The following is a 22,976-nucleotide window of genomic DNA, read 5'->3' as shown; positions in this document are numbered from 1 at the left end:
AGTTACACATGTGCAGTCATGCAAAACATATTTCCATATTAGTCATGTTGTGAAAGAAAACACAGACAAAAAAATCAAGAAAAATAAAGTAAAAAAAAACAACAAACCATTATGCTTCAATCTGCATTCAGATTCCATTAGTTGTTTCTCTGGAGGTGGATAGGACTTTAGAGTCTTAAGCTTTAGTCTGCTTTTAAGGTGTTATGGAAGTGAAAGGCCTTTCAGGCTGAGAGAGGTAGGACTTATTATGGGGGAATTATTTTTATTTGGTAATAGTGAGAAATAGGGTTGAGTAATGGTAGAAATAAGATCAGATTATGGATCTCCCTGAGAACTAAATAGAAGACTGTTTGACAAAGTAGGAGATCGGGAACTATTAAAGGTTTGGGATTAGGTTTGGGGTCATTGTTGAGTGGCCAGCTGAAATTATTCATGTTTTATTCAGAAATATTACTATTTGAGTCTGTTGTAAAACTTCTGCTTTTCAGCTTGTACTGTTGTTATAACATGGTTGTTACTAGGATCAAACGAGATAATATTTGTAAAGTGCTTAGCACAGTGCCTGGTACACTGTAGGTAATTAGCAAAAGCTTGTTTCCTTCCCTTCTCCTGAATAATCTCTTCTCTCTAGGTTTTCATGGCATTGTTCTCTTGTTGTTCACTTCCTACCTATTTACTGCTACTTAGTCTCCTTTTCTGGGTCATCATTCATATCATGCCCTATAACTATGTGCGTTTCCCCATAACTGTGAGTGTTTCCCCAGGTGATTTTCATGTAGGTGGCGTCCTCTTACTTCAAGGATCAAACATAAAATCTTCTGGCTTTTAAAGCCCTTGGCAACCTGGCTTCTTCCTACTTTTCCAGTCCTCTTACATTTTGTTCCCTCCCTGTACTCTGTGATCCAGCCATACTGGCCTTTTTGCTGTTCTTCACAGATGAGCCCCCATCTGTTCTCAGCAAATGCATTCTTTCTCTTGGTAACATCATCAACTTCTCTGTGTTTAATCATTGTTTCTATGCAGCTGGCTCCTAAATTGTATATCCAACTCTAGTAACACCTCACTAAGGGTGCTTTGGGCATTTTGAAATGGATGTCCAATAGGTATCTCAAACTCAAGATGTTCCAAACAAAGCTCATCATCTTCGCGTATGTTCTCTTGCCCCCATCCCATCTTATTCTTCTTCTGAATTTCCTTACTTCTGTCACTCCTTTCAGTCACTCATGTTTATAATCTTGGTTTTATTATTCATCAGTTGCCAAATTCTGTTTCTTTCTCCACATTTTTCATGTCTATTCCTTTCTCTTTACTCAGAGATCTCAATGTTTATATTTCTACCTTTTTGAATCATGGCTTTTGTATCTTAGGGAATAACCATTGTCATCAGTCTGTCCTTGCTCCCACTTTGCTGTCCCAATGTTTGAATTTGCTTTCTGTGTGTTTTGGTATCTATCTATGTACATGTTTTTCTCCTGTAGAATGTGAGCTCATTGAATGCAGGTACTGTTTCATTTTTCTTTAGTATCTTCAGCACCTAGCACAATGCCTGTCACAGAGTATCTGTAGAAGTTGAAGAAGCCAGGAGGTATTGGTGAGGAGAAAGAATATTCCAGGCATGGAATTCACAGCCAGTGGAAGTCATGGAGTGAGGATGGAGTGTTTTGTGAGAAATAGCAGGAAGGCAGATGTTAGATCATAGATTATGTGGACGGGGAGTAGAGCATAAGACTGAAAAAGTGGGAAGGGGCCAAGTTATGAAAGACTTTAAAAGATGAAGATTTTATATTTGATCCTAGAGTTGAGGGGGTACCATTGAAGTTTATTGAGTAGGGAGATGACAGGGTCACACATGTGCTTTAAGAAGATCACTTTGGCTGCTGAGTTGAGGATGTCCTGGAATGGGGAGAGAGTCAAAAATAAAATATTTTCTTTCTCTGCAAATTATCCCTTCCTATGAATTTCCCTATTACTGTTCAGGGCACCGCTATCTTCCCAATCATATTTGACTGTTCTGTTGAATTCACTCCACGTGCCCAATCTGATGTTAAGTCTTGCTATTTCTGCCATAATAGCATCTCTGGTATCCCTTTCTCCACTCATACATTCCACCATCATGGTAAAACCTCTCATTACTTCATGTCTGGATTATTGCTATAGTCATCTGGTTAGTCTTTCTGCCTCAAGAATATTCTGCACCCCAGTCTATCCTCCATTCAGCTGTCAAAGTGATTTTCCTAAAGTGCAGGTTTATTTGCCTTCAGGATCAAATATAAAATCTTTTGGCTTTTAAAGCCCTTGACAACTTGGCCTCTTCCTAATTTTCCATTCTTCTTACATTTTGCTCCCCTCCATGTTCTCTGTGTTCAGCTGTACTGGCCTTGCTGTTCCTCGCACAAGTCATCTCCTGATTCCCTCACTTTCTACTGGTTGTTCCTCATGCCTGAAGTGTTTTTCCTCCTCACCTCCACCTTCTGGCTTCTCTGATTTCCTTAGAGACTCAGTTTAATCCATCCTTCTCCAAAAGGCCTTTTTTGTTGACTTCTCTTTCTTAACTCTGTGATTATCTCCCATTTATACTATATGTGTCTTGTATGTATATATTTACTTGCACAGCTATCTTTCAAATTTGAATGTGAGCTTCATGAGAGCAGGATCTATGTTTTTGCCTTTTTTGATATTTCCAGAGCTTAGTACAGTGCTTGACACATAGTAAATGCTTAATCAATATTTGTTGATTGATTAATTGGTATACTAGGCTCTCTGCCAAGTGCTGGAGATAAAAAGAAAGGTAACAACTATTCATGTTTGCAAGGAGCTCACATTCTGGGGGGCTGGAGGAAGACAACATGTTAATAACTAGTTATGTAGATACTCTGTATAGAGTAACTGGAAGTAAATATGAGAAGGAAGACACTGATGGCCAAGTTGAGAGGCAAGGGGATTGGGAGGATCAGGGAAGGCACCCTGTAGAAAATGAGATTTGGACTGAGTGTCCAAGGAAGCTGGAGAAGATAAGAGGTGGAGATGAGTACAGGCAAAAGCGTTCAGTAACATTGAAACCTACAGGCTAGAGATATGAATTACCCTAGACACATGGGTTTTCCTCCGTCATGTGTTTCCCCTTTATGTGGTACAGTGAATAAGATTCTGGGCCTGGAATCAAGAACACCCAAGTTCAGCCTAACCTCAGACACTTCCTAGTTGTGTGACCTTGGGCAAGTCACTTAACCTCTGTCTCACTCAGTTTGTCAGTTGTAAAGTAGCACCTACCTCTCAAGGTTGTTGTGAGAATGAAATGAAATAATATTTGTAAAGTACTTATTAGCACAGAACCTGGTACATAGTAGGTGTTTAATAAATACTTATGTTTCCTCCCTGAAAATGAAAATATATGATACGAATATATAAATGATAAATGAAAATATATGAAAATATATCCCTACTCTTTACCTTAGATATATGGAATACATTGGTGGAAAAGTGTGATCTAGGTTTATATGTATGCTATGATATATTTTATTATTTATACATTACTCTAATATATGGGTAGGTGTAATATTATTTCTTACTTTTTTTCCTTATTGTTAAATTAATGGTTATGTTTAAGATCTAAATCTGTTGTGCAAATTGTATTCATGGTGTATATGTGTTGCCTTGTTGTTGGCTTGTTGTATAGATAGAACATACATTGGATGGGGGCTTAAACCTACTAACCAAGGGAAGTATGTTTCCTTTCAATAGATTAATTCTAGGATTCTGAATATTTGAACGAATCTGCATAGTTCTGGTTTATCTCTGAGAACTTAAGACTTGCTAATGTGAAGGCAGAATGGAATAAGTGAACCAAATCCTGAGAGTGGAGTATTTGACATACACCAAAGAAATGAATTAGATAAATCTGATGTGACATTGTGGAGGTGTTTGTATTAGCCATACTTTGTAGATCCATTTTGTAAACCCTCTGTGGTAATACCATATTTTTAAAAAGGCACTTTACATAGGCATGAGGGATTGCTATGTGCAAAGAAACACATGGAGTTGAATGATGGAACATTATGTTTGGGGAATGACAAGTTGGAATATCTGCATCTGTGCTTTATGATGCTCACTTTGGCAGCTGAGTGAAGTTGGATTGGAGTGGGATAGACTTGAGCTAGTGAGACCAACCATCAGGCTCCTGCAGTAGTCCAGGTGAGAGGTAGTAAGGGCCTGCTTTAGAGTTATGTGTGTCAGTGGAAAGAAGAGGATATGGAGAGGTGTTGTAAGGTAGATATGACAAGATTTGATAACAGATTAAATATGTAGGCTGAGTTCAAGTGAGAAATTGAGAACTTAAAAACTCAAGGAGGGTCTCAGTTTCTGGCCTTGGCTGAAATTAGATATGACCTATCAGGATGAGGACATCTAGGCTAAATCAGTAATCCATTTGGGTGGTTGTTCAAGAAGGATTTATTCCTCTACTTGAAGTAATGGTGCCCCTAATTTGGTATTTGGGCAGGAGGTCTTTGGGGGTTTGGCATGTTAGCTTATAGTTTCATAGCTATACCTATAGCAATATTAATTGTAGTAGAGAGATCATGCATGTTGGTGAACCAGCGGATAGGGTGCTGGGCCTAGAGTAAGAAAGACTCATTTTCCTGAGTTCAAATGTGGCCTCAGACACTTTATAATTGTGTGACCTTGGGCAAGTCCCTTAACCCTATTTGCTTCAGTTTCCTCATCTATAAAAAGCATTGAAGAAGGATGGCAAACCACTCCAGTATCTTTGCCAAGAAAACCCCAAAAGTAAGGTAATAGGAGATGACTGGGAGGAAGGGGTTACATTAGGAAATGGAGGTTATATAAAAACACAATCTACAAATAAAAATATCCACTTATTAGTAACAACTTGTTAAAGAGATTGGCCAATTATTAAATAGTTTGCATAAAAATTTCCAACATTACAGTACTCATTCATCAAGGTACTTGAACTGAGGTTCTTGTTCCATACCCAGCCTGGCCTTCTCCATTCTTAATGGCCCACCTCTCTATAAACCATCAAGTATACCTCAGAGAACTTGGTCATAACTTGCCTCAGGCAAGAAGACCTGATGCCTACCTCAGGGGTGTCTATATTACGTCTAGACCAGTTGTCTTAATGGCAAGTTGTCCAGACAATAGGAAAAAAGTCCATAAGTCAGAACCTCCTACACAAAATGAGGTGAATCTTCTTAGGTTTTTGAACTCCTTGTCTTTCTACCCAATTTTTCAAGAGTTTGTAGTGGATAATCACAGTTGCCTGTCTGAAATCTTGCTAATTTGGAGGCCTGTAAGACTTTGTTTGATATGGTACCTTTATTTAAAAGCATGAGAATAAATGTGCCTTTCACTTAATATAGTGAATAGTATCTACCTAAAACCAAAAGCTAGCATTATCTGTGATGGGGAAATGCTAGAAGCTTTTTCAGTAAAATCAGGGTACAGCAAGGATGTCCATTGTCACCACTGCTGTTAGATACAGTCTTAGAAATGCTAGCTATTACATTAAGAGAAGAAAAGGAACTTGAAAGAATAAGTAAAGAAGAGGCAAAGAAGAAACACCTAAGTGTATGAAAATGGTATGATCGTTTCTTTGCAGAAATCTAGACATTCAATTTAAAGTATTTGAAATAATGAATAACTTCAGAAGAGTAGCAGGATATAAAATATGCACACAAAAATCTTTAGTCTTTCAGTATATTGCCAATAAAACTCAATAAGAGGAGACTGAAAAATATTTTGTTCAGAATAACTACAGAAGGTGGAGAATATCTGACAGTCTACCTACCAAAATATACATGGGGATTATGTAACTATAATTACAATTGAAATAAGTTGAAATAAATACTTAGATTAATAGCTTATGGTTGGATCTTAATAAAATATTAAAAATTATAATATCACATAATTAATAGATTCAATGCCAGTCAAGATTATCAAATGCATATTTGTTACTAAATAACAACAAAATCAGTCTAGAGAACCAGAAAGTCAAGAATTTCAAGGGAAATAATAAAAAAGTTTGAGAAGGAAGGGGGGCCTGGCAGTATGAGATCTCAGGACACAAAGCAGTAATCATCAAAACTTTTGTACTGGTTAAAAAAATGGAAAAACTTATCAGTGGAATAATTTAGGTATACAAGTTCTATAAGCAATTGGACATACAGTAATAGCATAGTACATAAATGCAAGGACATCAGCTATTGTAGTCAGGACTCACTATTTAATAAAAATTAGGAAAACTTAAAAGTTATCTCATAGAAATTAGCCTTAGGTCAAGATCTCAAACTATGTATCACAGTAAGCTTCAAATAGATGCATGGCCTAGATAAAAAAGATCACATCATAAATTAGAGAATGGAAGAATGTACCTTTTGCAAATATGGCTAAAGAGAAGTGTTCTTGCCCAAAGGATTGAGAGGATTATAGGAGATAAAATGGATAATTTTAATTACATAAAATTGAAGAAAAAATGTCCAAACACAATAAGTTCATTTAGAATTATAGGGGAAAGTGTTAACTGGAAAAAAAATCTTTGTATTAAGTTTCTCTGACAAAGATCTGCTATCCAAGGTAAATAGGGAATTGATAAAAATATATAAGAACTAGATCCCTTCTCCAGTGGGATAAATAATCAAATGCTATGAATAGTTTTTTTTAAATTATTTTTTTTTCAAGTAACATTTATTTTTCCACTTAGTATTTTATTTTTTCCAATTACTGTAAAGATAGTTTTTTTTTGGTTTTGTTTTTGACGAGACAATGGGGTTAAGTGACCTGCCCTGAGTCACACAGCCAGGAAGTGTCAAGTATCTGAGGCCAGATTTGAACTCAGGTCCTCCTGACTCTAAGGCCGGCTCTCTATCCACCGTGCCACCTAGCTGCCCCAAAGATAGTTTTTAACATTCACTTTCATAAGATTTTGAATTCCATTTTTCCCCCCTCCCTCCCCAAGATGACAAGCAATCTGATAGAGGTTATATATGTACAGTCATATTAAATATATTTCCACATTAGTCATGTTGTAAAAGAAGAATCAAATCAAAAGGGAAAAACCACAAGAAAGAAAAAAACAACAAAAAAGAGAAAACAGTATGCTTAGATCTGCATTCAGACTCCATAGTTCTTTCTCTGGATGTGAATAGCATTTTTCATCATGAGTCTTGTGGAATTGTCTTAGATCATTGTATTTTTGAGAAGAGCTAAGTCTATTAAACATGATCATTACACAATGTTGCTGTTGCTGTGTACAGTGTTCTCCTTGTTTTGTTTACTTCACTCAGCATCAGTTCATGTAAGTCTTTCTAGGTTTTTCTGAAATCTGCCTGCTCATCATTCTTATAGCACAGTAGTGTTCCATTATATTCGTATACCATACCTTGTTCAGCCATTCCCCAATTGGTGCACATCCCCTCAATTTCCAATTCTTTGCCACCACAAAAAGAGCTGCTATAAGTATTTTTGTACATGTGGGTCCTTTTTTCTTTTTAATGATCTCTTTGGGATACAGACCTAGTAGTGGTACTGCTAGATCAAAGGCTGTGCACAGTTTTATAGCTCTTTGGGCATAGTTGAATGGGTAGTTTTCAAAGGAGAAAATGCAAACTGCTAAGATATATGAAAGAAATGTTTCAGGTTACTTTTGATCACAGAAATTAAATTAAAATGAGTCTGAATTTACACCTCAGATGTTGAATTGGAAAAGATGACATAAAAGGCAAATGGCAGTTGTTGGAGGGATTGAGGGTGGGTCACATTAGTGCACACTAGTGCAGTGTTGATTAAACTGTGAACTTCTTCAGCTATTTGGGGAAGCAGTTTGGAACTATACCACCCTTCCCCCCCAAAAAATCATTAAACTGCATACCCTTTTGCCCAATGACTGTACTCCTGGGCATAATTACACAAGGAAATTGAGGTAGGAAAGAAAAAGCCATTATGTACAAAAAGTATTAATGGTAGTGCTTTTCATTGTGGCAGAGAAATGATAACCATATGAGTGCTCATCAATTGAGGAATATCTGAACAAATTGTATGTGAATATAATGGAATATCACTGAGTCATAGGAAATAATGAAAGGTTTTGATTCAGAGAAACTTAAAGTGACTGGCATGAATTGATTCAAAGTAAAATGAGAAGAACCAGGAGAACATTTTATACAGTGACTACAACATTGTAAATGAAAACTGTGAAAGACTTAGGAACCCTGATTAATGCAATGACCATTCGTTATTTCAGCAGATTCTATTTATGCCTTTTCTTTTTGGCAGAGATTAGATAGATTAGAACATAGAATGACTTGTGTATTTTCTAACATAGTATGTAGATAAGCTTTGATTAATTATACTTATTTGTACAAGGGAAGATTTTTTGTTTTTGTTGTTTTCTTTTGTTTTTTGAGGAGGGAGGGTAGAGGAAATTATGGAAATCAAGGGTTGTAGTGATAGTGATACCAAACAGAAAAGGAGTACAAGAAGGAAAAGCATACCAATGAAGTATTTTAAAAATACACGGAAGGAAAACAGTAAAGATTAGAATGATATCTTCCTCAGTGTCGTGTGTTGATTCTACTAAATTTAATATATACTTTTAAAAAATCAAAGTATATTTAATAGAGATTCACTATTTCATATATAATCTTTTTGTTTTGTATATGTGGAAATGTAAATATTTGCTTGTGTTTGTCAGGTTCATAGTGACAAAATTTTTAAAAATAGCGAGCAGAGTTGAGCGTGATTAAGGAGTAGAGAAGGGAGTTAGAGAGCAAATATGAGATTTGGGAATTGCAAGATACAGGGAAAGGGCCTAACAGTAGAGGGAAACCAGTAGCAGAAGGGCCTGGAGAAAGAAATATGTGGAACAGAAAAAACAAGAGCTCATGGAACAGAGTACAGAGAAGCAAGGAAGAAATGATAAGAGACAAAAAAAGGAAGAAAAAAGATGAAAAGATCTAGCAGTCCAAATGACCATATCCAGTTGCACCTGTAGTATTACAGTTGATGAAACCCCATTCGACTAACCTTTTTTTTTTAAAGTTCAGGGAATTAATATTTCAGTGACTTAGTGAATACCCAAATTTTTACAGATTTTTAGAATACTCAGTTCACCAGAGAATTGCATAAAACATTGTGATAAGTTTTTTTCCCCTTTCTCCCAAATGTGATCTTTGTTTAAATGATCTTTTTGCCCCCAATTTTGTGAGCTGTGATTTGTTAAAGCTGAAATTAATGCCTGTTGATTTAGACATAAACATGTAAAACCAAAAATCTGTAGTCTTTAAAAGACAAAGTATAATTTGGAACATTGAGTTTTTAACTTGATTACAATCTTTACTGTCAGGGTCTGATTACTAATTTAATGTAACATAACATGTCTCACAAATTTTCCAGGAGATAATTAGCTTCTATTTCTATCAAGTCCAGCAAGACTAGTTGAACTGTTAAGAAAAGAGACATAAAACTTACCTCTTCAATTTATTTTCTAATAAGAAATGATCTCTACTTTTCCTTATAAATTATAGGAATATTTTTTGGAACTGACAGTTATCTGTACCTCGTTCTATTAAAAATGCATATATCTTTTCTTGCCTTGAAGAAGAAATGTTTCAAAGGTGAATTCACCTAAATTATTAGATATACTTTGCATAATACTCAATGAATCTTAATGACGTGATGTGCATAATGTACTTGAATATTTAAATATTTAAAATTTAATTTCATTCCTTTCCTAAAATACTTTTAAAATATCTCATGTCTTGGAACTACTTGTCAAGTCAATTTTCATGTTATTTTCTTAATTTCAGGTTCTTTTTACTGCTACATCAGAGAATGAAATAATCTGAAAAGAAAACACTAAGATCCTGCAATGAGAGGTGTAGGAACAAACTAGGTAGGTTTTGTGTGATAATAATACTGTCTTCATTTTTGGTGAATTTCAGCATCAACCCTAGAATGGTGTCCTAGGCCAGAATTCTTTCGACTATCTTAAAATTTAGATTATTGTCAGGTATACTACCGTCTCTTAACATAATAAAATTTATGGCTCTAAGGTAGTAAATGCTCTAAAGCATGGTGAGTAAAATAAGCTTTTTCATCATTTTAATCATAGATTTTTAGCCCTGGAATTTTTCTAGTTGTAAATCTAGAGCTGAAAAGAACCTTAAAGGCTATCTAGCCTAACTGCCTCAGTTTACAAATGAGGAAACTGATGCCTAGGTCATTTGTAACTTGTCTAAGGTCACACAAGTAAATAAACATCAGAGGCAGGGTTTGAACTTATGTAATCTTACTGAAGAACATGTTACATGTAACATGTTACCTGAAAAGGTCATTTATGTAGATAGTGGAAGAGCAGGGACTAGAATTTAGAATGGATGTGTCCTGATTTCTGGTTCAGTGTTCTTACTATTATACTACAAGTCTACCCTGTGGGGAAAGAGCAGGTTTATACCAGTTCAGTCCCTATGTATTTGGGTTCTGCCCTCTCAAAAGAGTTTTTCCCCAGAGTTTTTAACCAAGTGAAATGCATATTTCTCCAATCCTGTTTTTGAACTCACAATGAATTAATTTTTATTCAGTAAAATTTTATTGAGAGGAAATGTGCCATAGTGGGTAAAAATCCAGCCTTGGAGTTGAGAAGACCTTCCTTTCAACTTACCTTGTATGGGTTTTTTGGCTGACCTATTACCACAGATCAGATCCCTTGAAAGAAATTTTTTTTGTTTTTGTTTTTTGCTTTTTGGTGAGGCAGTTGGGGTTAAGTGACTTGCCCAGGGTCAAACAGCTTTGCCCCGGGTCAAACAGCTAGAAGTGTCAAGTATCTGAGGCCGTATTTGAACTCAGGTCCTCTTGACTCCAAGGCCAGAGCTCTATCCACTGTACCACCTAGCTGCCCCTAAGAAATGCTTCTCATATCAGCTGCAGGTATAGACTGCCTGGGACTGTGCTATGAATGTAAACATTTTAGCTCAGAGCAGGCACTCTGGAATAATACTCAAGTGCGCTTTAGAGTAGCTGGTACAAAAACTCACTTTGCAAGTGGCAAGAGAGTGGGAGGAAGGGTGAGCTATGAGTCTTTAAAATAGAATAAGTGGAAATTTTTTTTCCCCACGAGCCATATAGGCATTGGGTAAATCCTGTATCTGTTGATCATTTTACTTTAGATGCTAGGTTTCTCTCTTTCTTAACCCCCCCACCCCCAAACAAATCACTGTATGAGCCATGAAAAAAACTCTACATAACTTTTCTAACTAATTTTTAATATTTTAATAAATTAATTTTTCGTTTTAAACATCTACTTTTATAAGATTTTGAGTTCTAAATTTTCCCCCTTCCCTCCCCTCCCTAAGATGACATGCAATCTGATATAGGCTAAATATTTACAATCATATTAAACTTATCTTCACATTGATCATGTTGTGAAAGAAGAATCAGAAGAAAAGGGGAAAACAAAACAAAAAAAGAAAATAGTATGTTTTGATCTGCATTAACACACCATAGTTCTTTCTCTGGATGTGGATAGCATTTTCTATCGTGAATCTTTTGGAATTGTCTTAGATCATTGTATTGCTGAGAAGAGCTAAGTCTAACACAGTCATCACACAATGTCTAACTCGTATTTTTCAGAATAAAATTAAGTATGTTGCAATGTATTTAACACAGACATCTTAAACGTGCAATAAAAGTAACAACACATTTGTTTATAGATAAAATCCCTGGTTTTCATGTTTATGATGCATAAAAATGATGACCTCAATAACAATGGATGGACTTTCTTTTGAGGCATAATTTTTTAGAGCATGGTGTCATTGATATAGCTTTTCAGATACTGGTCAAGATTGATAGTTTATTCTTTTAGCTGCTGCTATAGCAGCAAACCCTTTAATACAAAAAAGATGTTAAGATCTAGCAAAATTTGTATCTCTTTGATTAAACTGGAGAACTCTTTATTCACCTGTAGCCAAAACATAATAAACTTTTCATGTTCAAACGCTTGTTTCATTGTAGTGTCAGAAAATAAATTTATTAACTGTTTGAGCAAGAATAAATTTGTATCATTCTTCATGTTAAAAGTTATTTATCTATATTTAGTAATATTTTCCCTTCATATACTCTGTAGTCTAGCTAAACTTGGCCATCTTGCTATTTCTTACACATGACATTCCATTTTCTCTTTCCTTTGCACAAGCCGTCATCTATACTGGGAATGCACTCTCTCCTGACCATTGTCGTTTAGTTTTCTTCAAAATATTCCTCAAAGCCACCTACAACATCCGGCCTTTTCTTGATTTTTCCCTGTGGCTGCCAGCTGCCCTGCTTCCCTCTGAAAAAATTTCCTTGAATTTATTTTGTATATGTTTTTCCCTCTTAATAGAATATAAACTACTTGAGGTTAGCAACTATTTCATTTTTGTCTTTGCATCCTCACCACATTAACAAATGCTTATTATTTAATTGATGATAGCGTATTTATAACTTATGCACCAAGATTATTTAACTTAGAATTTACACATTTTGTGAAATTCAAAAGAAGTAAAGAGTGTAACTTATTTATTTAATGATTCTATATTGACTGATAACAGTGGCTGCAGATTAAACCCGCATCAAGAGTCAACGTATGCCAATTCATATTTGACCTCGTTTGCATATACCATATTAGATCAGTATGGCATTACATTTTCTGTCAGTTGGAACAATTTCACCATACTCTTTTTGCTTTTTTAAAAAGATATCTTTTTAATTTTGTGTTCATTGAAAAAAATGTATATATTTGCATGGCAGTTGTATTAAAAAAATACTCAGTTCGGGCCATTGATTTGTGTTTCCACTCTGGAGATTATGCTCCATGGTGTAGAGAAACTCTGCCTTAGATATTCTACTCTACTAGTGCTATGGTTTCTCTTAATATTGACTATTCACCTTTCTGTATAGGAATGAACTGCCCTAGTCTGGCTGGACTACCTTTTCTTGGCAGAAATATTTAAACTTAACATGCCAAGATCAAATCTTTTTTTTTTTTAATCTAGGCAATGGGGTTAAGTGACTTGCCCAGGATCACACAGCTAGTAAGTGTCGTGTGTCTGAGGCCGGATTTGAACTCAGGTCCTCCTGAATCCAGAGACGGTGCTCTATCCACTGCGCCACCTAGCTACCCCGATGCCAAGATCAAATCTATCTGTACCCTGAAGGTGTCCAGTTTTTGGAGGGAGGTATTTTTGTTAATGCGTATTTACTTTTTTTTTGTTTGTTGAAGTAGGTCAGACAACACTTGCTACATTAATGTTTATTAAAATGGTTAGCCATGGAGACTTATCAAAGTCTCATCAAAGGAACATTCTTTTAAATGTAACTTTAATTTTACTTTTTGTTTACCAAGCATTAATTTTCTTATCCTCCCACATGCATTCCTCCCCCACCCCCTCCCCTTGGGAAAAGAAAAAAAAACCCTACATCATATGCATAGTGGAGCAAACGAGCAATGGAAACTCTCACATTAACCATGTCAAAAAATGTATGTCTTATTCATCTTGAGTTCATCACCTCTCTGTCATGGGATGGTTATCATGCTTTATCGTTGGACTTTAGAAATCATGGTTGGTCATTGGATTGTCATTGCTCCAGCTCCTTAATTTTAATCTGTGTGAATCTTTATATTTCAGGTGTGTTTCTTGTGAACAACAGATTGTTGGATTCTGCTTTCTGATCTATTCTGCTGTCTGTCCTCTTACTTTTTAAGAGTAAATTCATCCCATTCTCATTTACAGTTATGATTAATTATTAATTGTATGTTTCCCTGCATCATATTTCCTTCCATTATTTTCTTATACTTATATATTTCTTATGTATACGAAGAGAGTGATAAGAAGGAATATACTCAGCACCATTGCTGTAGGTTTGGTACAGTCTGCTTTTATTCTCCAGCCCTTTTTCTCTTTCCCTCATCCACAGCATAATCATAGGTTCTTGTCCTTTTTTTCTTATTTTTTAAAGCTTTCTTTGAGAGCCTTCCTCTCTAGAGTTTGTTTTACTTAAGAATAATCTATCCTTTTTATTCCTCCCTTTTCCTTCTTTCCTTTCTACCTCCTGTTTTCCTGTTGAATGAAGTGTATTTTTATTCTCTTTGGGAGTGTGTGTGTGTGTGTGTGTGTGTGTGTATGTATGTATGTGTGTACCCTCATCGTCAGGCCTTCCTCCTTGTTTATATAGTTTTCTGCTTGTGCTCACTGATTGTGAGCCGTATTTTTCTTCTCTATCTCCCCCCCCCACCCCAGTGGATTTCTTTTCCTCTCACTTTCCAGTCTTCTTTTAAGATCATCAAACCAGGGCAGGGCAGCTAGGTAGCACAGTGGATAGAGCGCCGACCCTGGAGTCAGGAGGACCTGAGTTGAAATCTGGCCTCAGACCAAACACTTGACACTTACTAGATGTGTGACCCTGGGCAAGTCACTTAACTCCAATTGACTAAAAATTTAAAGAATTTTTAAAAATTAAGATCATCACATCATAACAAAAGCACTACAAGGTCACCTGTCTTTTTAGATTCCTTCTTAGAACCCTTAATGATCAGGTTCTAATGATACACATTATCTGCTCACCCTTTCTCCTCCTACCCCACCCCTCCCCCTACCCCTCTGGTCCCATGTCTGAGTTGTAGTCAGGAAGACTTAATGAGTTCAGTATTGAAGGAAACTAAGGATTCCACAAGGCAAAGATTAAGAAGAACTGTATTCCAGGCATGAGAAAGCCAGTGTAGGGGTGTGGGAATGGAGATGGTGTGTCACCTATGAGGAACAGCAACAAGTCCAGTTTGGCTAGAATATAGAGAGTACATGAAAGGAAAAATTTGCATGGTAAGTGTGGAAAATGAGATTGCAAAGGTCTTTAAATGCCAAACAGGAGTTCCATCTCTGTGTGTCTGTCTATCTACCTGTCTATCCATTCATCCATCTGTCTGTCTTCCTAAAAGTGATAGTTGCTGGAGTTTATTGAACAGGGGTTTGACATTGCCAGGCCTGTATTTTAGGAAAAGTACTTGGCATTTATGTGGAGGATGGATTTTAGTAGGTTGACACTTGAGGCAGAGGTGACCACTTGGAGTCAATTGCAATAATTCAGGTAAGAGTGCCTGGATAATGGGGCAGCTAGGTGGTGCAGTGAATAGAGCACTGGTCCTGAAGTCAGGAGGACCTGAGTTCAAATCCGGCCTCAGAACAGACACTTGACACTTACTAGCTGTGTGACCCTGAGCAAGTCACTTAAACCCAATTGCCTAAAAATAAAAAAAATTAAAAAAAAAAAGATTGCCTAGATAAGGGTGGTGGTGTTGAGACTATAGAGAAAAGGAATGGTGCAAGAGGTACTAAGGTGGTAGAAACAAGATTTGGTAACTATGGGATATATGTGATGATTTCAAGGAAAAAATTGAGGATGATGCTGACTTTGTGAGTCTGAGTGACTGGAAGGACTTTAGTGCCCTTAAAAGAAATGGGGAGGTTTAGAAGAGGGATGGGTTTGGGAGGATTGGTGGCAAGATAATAAATTCTGCTTTGGATATGTTAAATTTGAGATGACTACAAAGACTTGTTTGAAATGTCCAGTAGGCTGTTGGTGATTTGAAGATGAAGATCAGGAGAGCCTATGGCTAGATGTATGGATCTAAATCATTTGATAAAGATGAAAAATGAATCAGTGGCAACTGAACAAGTCACCAAGTGATAGTCTGTGGAAAAAGGAGAGCCTAGGAGAGCATCTAGGTATGTACCAAGAGATAGAAGGGAATGCTATTAATGATGACTCAGCAAAAGAGACAGGCTTATTATTCAGATTGGTAAGAAAAGAGCTAGGAGAGAGTAGTGTGGGGAGAATCCAGAGAAAAGAGAATGTCTAGGAGGGAAAGCCAGTCAACAGCATTAAAAGCTGCAGAGAGGTCTGGAACATATACACTGATATATATTCTTATATGGAAGCTGTTTCTGTCTCTAGTTAAAACTGTTTTTGCTTTCTCTCACTTTTTAGGAATTCAAAGAATTGTTGAGAGAAGGAAAATATGTTAGGAAATCTAAATTCCAGGTAATTCAGCTGCTTTTGTAGAATCCCTATTTTTTAGCAAATGAGGTGAAATTATCCAATTTAATAAAGGTTACTGAGCATCATGACAAAGATAGTTAAAATAAATTATTGATGTCTTTTGTTTCTAAGTAAACTATACTTCCTCCTTCTATCCCTTTCACTCTTTTTTTATTTTAGTGGATTATTTAATCCATTCACATTTAAAGTTATGTTTTTTTTTCAGCTTAAGATTTTTTTCCTTCTACTGCAAATACAATACTATATCTCTTCGATTACTTTTGCTTAATCTTTTTTAAGGTGGTCCTATTCCCACTGGCTCTCTTTCCCTCAACCCCACATCCTTTCCCATTTTTACCCCCTTTCCCTTGGAGTTTTGCTTAATTTCCTTTTCTGCTTTTATCTGGTTACATAATTCCCCCCCCCCTTTTTCCTCCCTCTCATAGTCATGTAGATTCTCCTCTCCTCTCTTCCCCTTCAGCTGGTCCTGTTTATTAGTTTTTATTTTCATAATAAATGAGAGTTATTAAGCAACTTGTCTAGGATCACACATTATTAAGTTTCTGAGGAAGGATTCAAATTCAAGTCTCTCTGACTTAACTCACACAGTTTATCCACTGTGCCACCTGCTTCTTTGAATAATCTGCTTGGACCAGCTGGTTGACTTCACTCAGAAGTTTTTTTTCATCTTATTTTTACATACATTTATAATCTGTCATTCCCATTACTCTTCCCTTAATGAACAAATTAAAAAATGTACAAAACAAAATCCTCATGATAAACATGTATAATTCAGCAAAAATAAATTCCCACAAAAAATTTAATTTTTCCACCCCTGTCTAGAGAACTCTTCCTTTTTTCATTATCTATCCTCACTTTCTGTCTACTCTAGCCCCTCATTCTCTGATTCATGACATTTAGAATTCTTTGGTCTCTCTCTATTCTTTGTATTCCTCATGCAATCAAGACTTCCCAGATATCCATTCTAGTCTCTCCTGTCTAGGTAGTTTCTGCCTTTGTCTTGGAAAATTGCCCTATGGATCCCTCCTTTTCCATTGTGCCTCACTCCCACAGCAATGTCAGTAATTGCAGGTATCTGAGAGAACACTGTCCTGTGATAAGACCCAACCCCTACCACATGCTTGATTATGTAGCTGACCACTGATCTATACCATCCTTGAGTTACCATTTTTTTCCTCTACATTTGCCTCAAAATGTTCTCCCCAGGTCCATACTTTCCCATTCCCCAAAGCTGCTGTTTGCCGCCAGGAGTTTCAACTCCTCACTGTCCCAAGGTAGCAAAAATCAACTTTGCGAGCACTAGATCATCCAGCCACACCTAGAACAGGGTCCCCATCTCTCTTCACAGAATATCTCTCGTCACTTATGGAAGTATTCATTAATTAACTCCCCTTCTCACCAGCAAAGCAAGGTCTCTTTCCTCCCTTTTCCAACCCTTCCTCCTTTCTTCTCACCTAATCCCCTGTAGGCTTTTCTCTTTCTGAGACACAGGGATCATTTCCCCCTCATTGCTAGCCCTTGAATTGACCCTAGCACATCACTCACTCTTTTCTATCCCCCTATTCCCTCCTCCACTTTCATGTACCCTCATATCTTGTAGTGTAGTCCCACAAACAACATTGATTCACCACAGGCAGGTGTCACCAGGTTCTGTCTATAGTGCCCATGCCAGCCTCTTCATTGTTATCTCCACATGACATCTGCTTTCACCCCTATCTCCTTATGTACACTGAGAAAGAAATCTCTTATTGAGCTCTCTGCTATTCTTTTTGTATTTGAATATCTTTCTTCTGGTGGCTCACAGAACTTGTTTCTGAATTGAATTGTTAAATTTAACCACTATGTGCCTTGGAATTTACAGCCTTGGGTTTTTTCCTTGAGGTGATCTATGGATTCTTTCAATTGGTATTTCATTTTCTGTGTTCAAAGTTCTGGGCAGTTCTCTTTTATTATTGCCTGCATTATAGTGTTAAGACTTTTTGTCTTGTCATCTTTTGCTGGGAGACTTCCAATCCTTGTGTTGTCTGTTTGCATCCTCTGTTTGAGGTCAGCTGTTTTGCTTGGATAATGACCCTGGGCTGTATCCTGAGCTCCATTGCTTTTCAGGACACATTCCGATCGCCCCTCCTTTTTCTAGGAAGCTTTACATTATTCGACTGTCCTTTCCTTTGTATTTGATGATCTTTGTTATGATGTTAAGGATTTTTGTCCTGTCAAGTTCTTCTGGGAAGAAGTGTTCTTTAAATTGTTTCTGTAAAATCTGTCTTCAAGTTCGGTATGTTTTATTTGCGTAGTGCCCATATTTTCTTTGAAAAAGTGCCAAAACCGAGCACTTCTTCAGAGTTATCCTTCATTTCTGTGTGTTTGCATTCCCAATGTATTTTTCTTTCTTTTGTTTCTTTGGTGAGACTTGATATTGCAAGTTTAAGTTTTTCTATTCTATTCATTGTTTTTCCTATGTGAAATATAAATTCTGCTCTCATAATTCTCATTTCTCTTTTAAATCACTCAGGAACAGAATGTTTGTAGTTCGGTGTTCTCCTTGCATTCCAAAAGATCCTCTGTCTCATCAAGTGTTGAATCATTTTCCTTTATTTTGCAGTATTTGCTTGTAGATACCGTATTTCCTTCTGTTGTTGTTGGGTTGTTGTTTTTTTTCTTTCTGTTGATTTATCTTTTATGTTTCTTCCTGAAATCTTTGATACTTTTAGTCTCTTTTTCCCCACCTTATTTTCCTTATCACTCACTTCCTGACTCCCTCTCCTCTGATTGCAGTTTCCTGAGGGAGTCTAGATCTCAAAGCCTACTCTCACACAGGGTAATTCACTAGCCTAGGTCTCTGCCCCAACTGACTTTTGGGTGGTCATAACTGACTTCAGCTAAGTGCTGTGCTCTTTCTGTTAGGCTTGATGAAGTACAGCAGGGATGGGGTGGGGGTGGGAATGAGTGCCCTGTCCTGGAGTCCTGTCCCATTGTCTCTGGCCCAGTACCACCACTTCAGAATCTGTTTCCACACCCTCTCTCCCCCTTCCTCAACACCTCCCCCCCGGGGGCATTTCAGAACTTTGCAGCACCAGGGCTTCCAAGTTTTAGCCCCACCAGCAGGCTTTACCCCTCAAGGTCTGTGGTCAAGTTTTTTTTTGTTGAGGCCTGAGCAAAGCTAATGTCTCCAGAGCACTAGAAAGAGAGATGTGGGGACCAGGGTTTAGGGGTACGGTTTTTTGTTCTTTGTTTTTTGGCTAGGCAGTGGGTTTAAGTGACTTGCCCAGGGTCACACAGCTAGTAAGTGTCAAAGTGTCTGTTCAGAGGCTAGATTTGAACTCAGGTCCTCCTGACTCCAGGGCTGGTGCTATATCCATTGTGCCACCTAGCTGCCCCTTAGGTATAGGTTATTGGGTTTGTTAGTTGCTGCTGATAACGTGAGAAATTGGGAAGTGGCGAACTCAGGGTCAGAGAGCTTCAGTTCCTGGACTGTGGCTTTTCTTTTCTTTTCTTTTCTTTTCTTTTTTTTTAAAACTTGTGAATTCTGGGTTCTTGATTCTAGACCTTGAAGATAGCTTAAGTTGTTTTATTTTTGGTACATAATGTCTGTTTTGGGGAGGTCCTGGAGATTCTAGAAAATGTCCAGTCCACCATCTTATTGCTCATGAGTCCCAGAAGTTGTTTAGATTGTTCTTTATTTCTTTAAGGAAGTATTGATTATGCTTTGGTCATTAGATTTCCAGATATTTTATGCATTTTGTAGTTATTTTGAGTGAGGCTTTTCTATCATTTTCAACTGGATTTTGTTATTATATACAAATGGCACAGATTTTTGTGAATTGATTTTGTAACCTGTAACTTTGCTGAAACAATTGTCTTAATTAGTTTCTTTCCTGATTCCTCAGGATTTTCTAAGTAATCATTTCATCAGCAAATGAGGTAGTTGTTTTTTTTTCCTCTCCCTCCTCTTTGCCTACCATTTTATAAGCCTTCTACAATTGATGCTTCTGCTTCTTTTCTCCCTCTCTTAAACCTGCTGAAGTTTGGCTTTCAACCTTATTATTCAAATAAAATTACTCTCTCAGAAATTACCATTGTGTTCTTAATTGTGAAATCTAGTAGTCTTTTTTTCAGTTCTTATTATTCTTGATCTCTCTGCAGACTCTGACACTTTTCATCACCCTTTTCTCATAGATATTAGTTTTTTTTTTTAATACAGCTGTCTCCTGGTGATTTTCCTATCTGCCAGACCACTCCTCAGTATCCTTTGCTGGATCTTCATCCATATTATGTGCACTAATTGTGGGTATTCCCCAAGGCTTTGTCCTGGACCCTATTCTCTTCTTCCTCTATACTATCCCTCTTGGTGATCTCTTGAATCCCTTGAGTTCATTCATCGTCTCTGAAAATAATTCCCAGAACTCTCTTGAGTTCCAGTTTCACATCAGTAATTGCCTTTTAGACATCTTTAACTCGCTAACTCAAAGACATGTGAAACTCAATGTATCTTAAACAGAGCTCATTCACTTTCCCCTAAACATTCCCCATCTTCTCAGCTTTTCTATATCTGTTGAAATAATTTCCATTTCCCAGCATCCCAGGCTTCTAGATGTTACCCATTCTCAAATGCTCACTTTTACTTACTCCTCATAACTACTCATTTGCATGTCTTGGCATTTCTCTTGTACATGTTCCCTCTTCTCTACTGGCATAGCTGTCATCTTGTTGTAGGCCCTTATTACCTTTCACCAAGACTTTTGCAAAGCCTTCTGGTTGGTTTCTCTGCTTCATCTCTTCCCTGTCCAATCTGTCATTCATTCAGCTGCCAAAATGATTTTCCTTAAGTACAGGTACCCCACTCCCCCAATAAACTCCAATAATTGTTATCTCCAGAATCAAATATAAAATTCCTCTTATTGGCATTTAGAGCCCTTCAATCCTGGTCTCTTCCTATCTTTCCAGTCTCCTGATAGATTCGTTCCCTCCACATATGCTATGATTTAGCACCTTTGGCCTTGCTATTTCTCTCACACAATACTACAAATCTCAACTCGGACTTTGAATTGGCTGTCCCCCATGTCTGGAATGATCTCTGTCTTCCTGCCTTTAAAACTCTGCTCAAATCCTGCCTTCTGCAGGAAGCCTTTTCAAGTCCTCCTTACCAACCCCTCCATCTATACCCCTCAAAAAACAAAACAAAATAAAACCTTCCCTCTGAGATTACCTTCCAGGCACACTGCATGGAATGTGTATGTACAACTTTTTATATGTTGTTTCTCTCGTTAGAAAGTGACCTCCTTGTGGGCGTGGATCATATTTTTGCCCTTTTTTGTATCCACAGTGCTTAACGGTGTCTGGCACATTGTCAGTTTATAATAAATGTTTATTGGCTAACTAATTATATTGGTCTATAGTTATTATGTGGGGTATTTTTGGTTTGTTTTGTTTTATCCTTCCTTGGTTTAGATATTAGAACTATAATTACCTTTTAAAAGGAATTTGGTTTCTTTTTTCCTCAGTTTTTGAAAATAATTTGTGTTGCATTGGTATTATTTAGTCTTTAAAAGTTTGCTAGATTTTTCCTGTAAATACATCTGAATCAATACCTTCCCTTCTCTCCCCGCCATGCTTTTTTTTGGATAATCCTTTTAGAACTAGCTTAGTATCGCTTCTGAGATTGGCTTAATATCTCTTTTTGGTTTTTTGTTATTTTAAGTATTTTGTATTTTTGTAGATAATCTTCCCATTTGAATTTTTAGTTTTGGTGTCATATAGCTATAATAGATTTTGATAAATTTTTTTAAAAGATTGTTGGGATTTCACTTTTATTTTCTTATTCGTTCCCTCTCTTTTTAATCAAATTGGCTAAAAGTTTATCAACCTTGTTCATCATTTCAAAGAACTAGTTTTTAATTCTTTAGTTTTTCTGGTTTCCAGTTTATTAATTTCCCCTAAAATATTCTAGCTTTCTTCTGTTATGCTTCTGTTGGATTTGTATTTAGATTTCTGATTTTTAAATTGCATGTTTAGTTAATTGATTCTCTTTTTCTGTTTTGTTAATGTATATTTTTTAAGAGATATTTTTGCTCTGAGGACTGCTTTAATTGTATCACAGAAATTTTAGTATGTTGTGTTATTATCACTGTAGGAACAAAACGTTTACACTTTTTCCCTCTTTTGTTTTCAAAGTGTAAATATTAAGCCAGAAAAAAAATTGGAAAATAAAAAAAAAGCAAGTGAATAGTTACACATCCTAATTGTCTTCTAGATAGACAAATCTGTCAAGTTCATCCATAATCATTTTACATACTAGAGTCAGGGTTCCTCTGAAGTCCCTTCTAGCTGTAGTTCTGTCATTGTATAATCATGTCAGCTGGGTTTGAATTCCAAATCTACTGCTTTGACAAGTTATTCCACCTCTCTAGGCCTCTGTTTCTTCATGTTTAAAATGAGTGGACTAGTTGATCAACCTCCAAGATGCCTTTCAGGTATATAAAGCATATAAAGCCTATAAACATATGACATTGAAGTGAAATAACGTGTACAAATTATTACCCTTAAAGTTATCAAAATTGTTTTGCTAGAGAGACACCTAAAAAATATGCAATGGTATGAGTTCTTATTTACTGAAAATGTTTATGCTTCAGAGAAACAGCATGAAATAAAGAAAAAATGAAACAGGAACTGATTGTTGCAGCATTGAGCAGTAAATACTTTTTTTTTTGCAGTAAATACTTCTAAAAATGTATTGGAAAGAAGTAATATATTTTCAATCACAATTGAGGCAATGTTTTTATTTTCTTCAAAATGGCTACTTGAGAGACTTCTCTCTTGCATCATAAAATGACCATAACACTTCTCTACATGTTGGTTCCCTAGAGACCTATTTT

General features: G+C 36.5%; 1 protein-coding gene across 11 annotated transcripts in view; it reads left to right on the top strand.

Annotated features, from left to right (window-relative positions):
* NCOA1 (nuclear receptor coactivator 1) overlaps window positions 1–22,976 on the top strand; it is a 213,862-nt gene that overhangs the window by 39,021 nt on the left and 151,865 nt on the right. For 9 of the 11 annotated variants that reach the window (XM_020983963.2, XM_020983967.2, XM_020983966.2 and 6 more), the window contains one exon: window positions 9,822–9,907. The exons of the other annotated variants lie outside the window; for them this stretch is intronic. The gene's annotated coding sequence lies outside the window, so the exon portion shown is untranslated. The remainder of the gene's footprint in view (window positions 1–9,821; window positions 9,908–22,976) is intronic. 11 annotated transcript variants of the gene reach the window in all.

The sequence above is a fragment of the Phascolarctos cinereus genome, unplaced genomic scaffold (assembly GCF_003287225.1).
Source record: "Phascolarctos cinereus isolate Bilbo 61053 unplaced genomic scaffold, phaCin_HiC Scaffold_2;HRSCAF=192, whole genome shotgun sequence".
Taxonomy (NCBI): domain Eukaryota; kingdom Metazoa; phylum Chordata; class Mammalia; order Diprotodontia; family Phascolarctidae; genus Phascolarctos; species Phascolarctos cinereus.
Note: the sequence above shows the minus strand (reverse complement) of the source record. Positions and strands in the feature narration are given on the sequence as shown.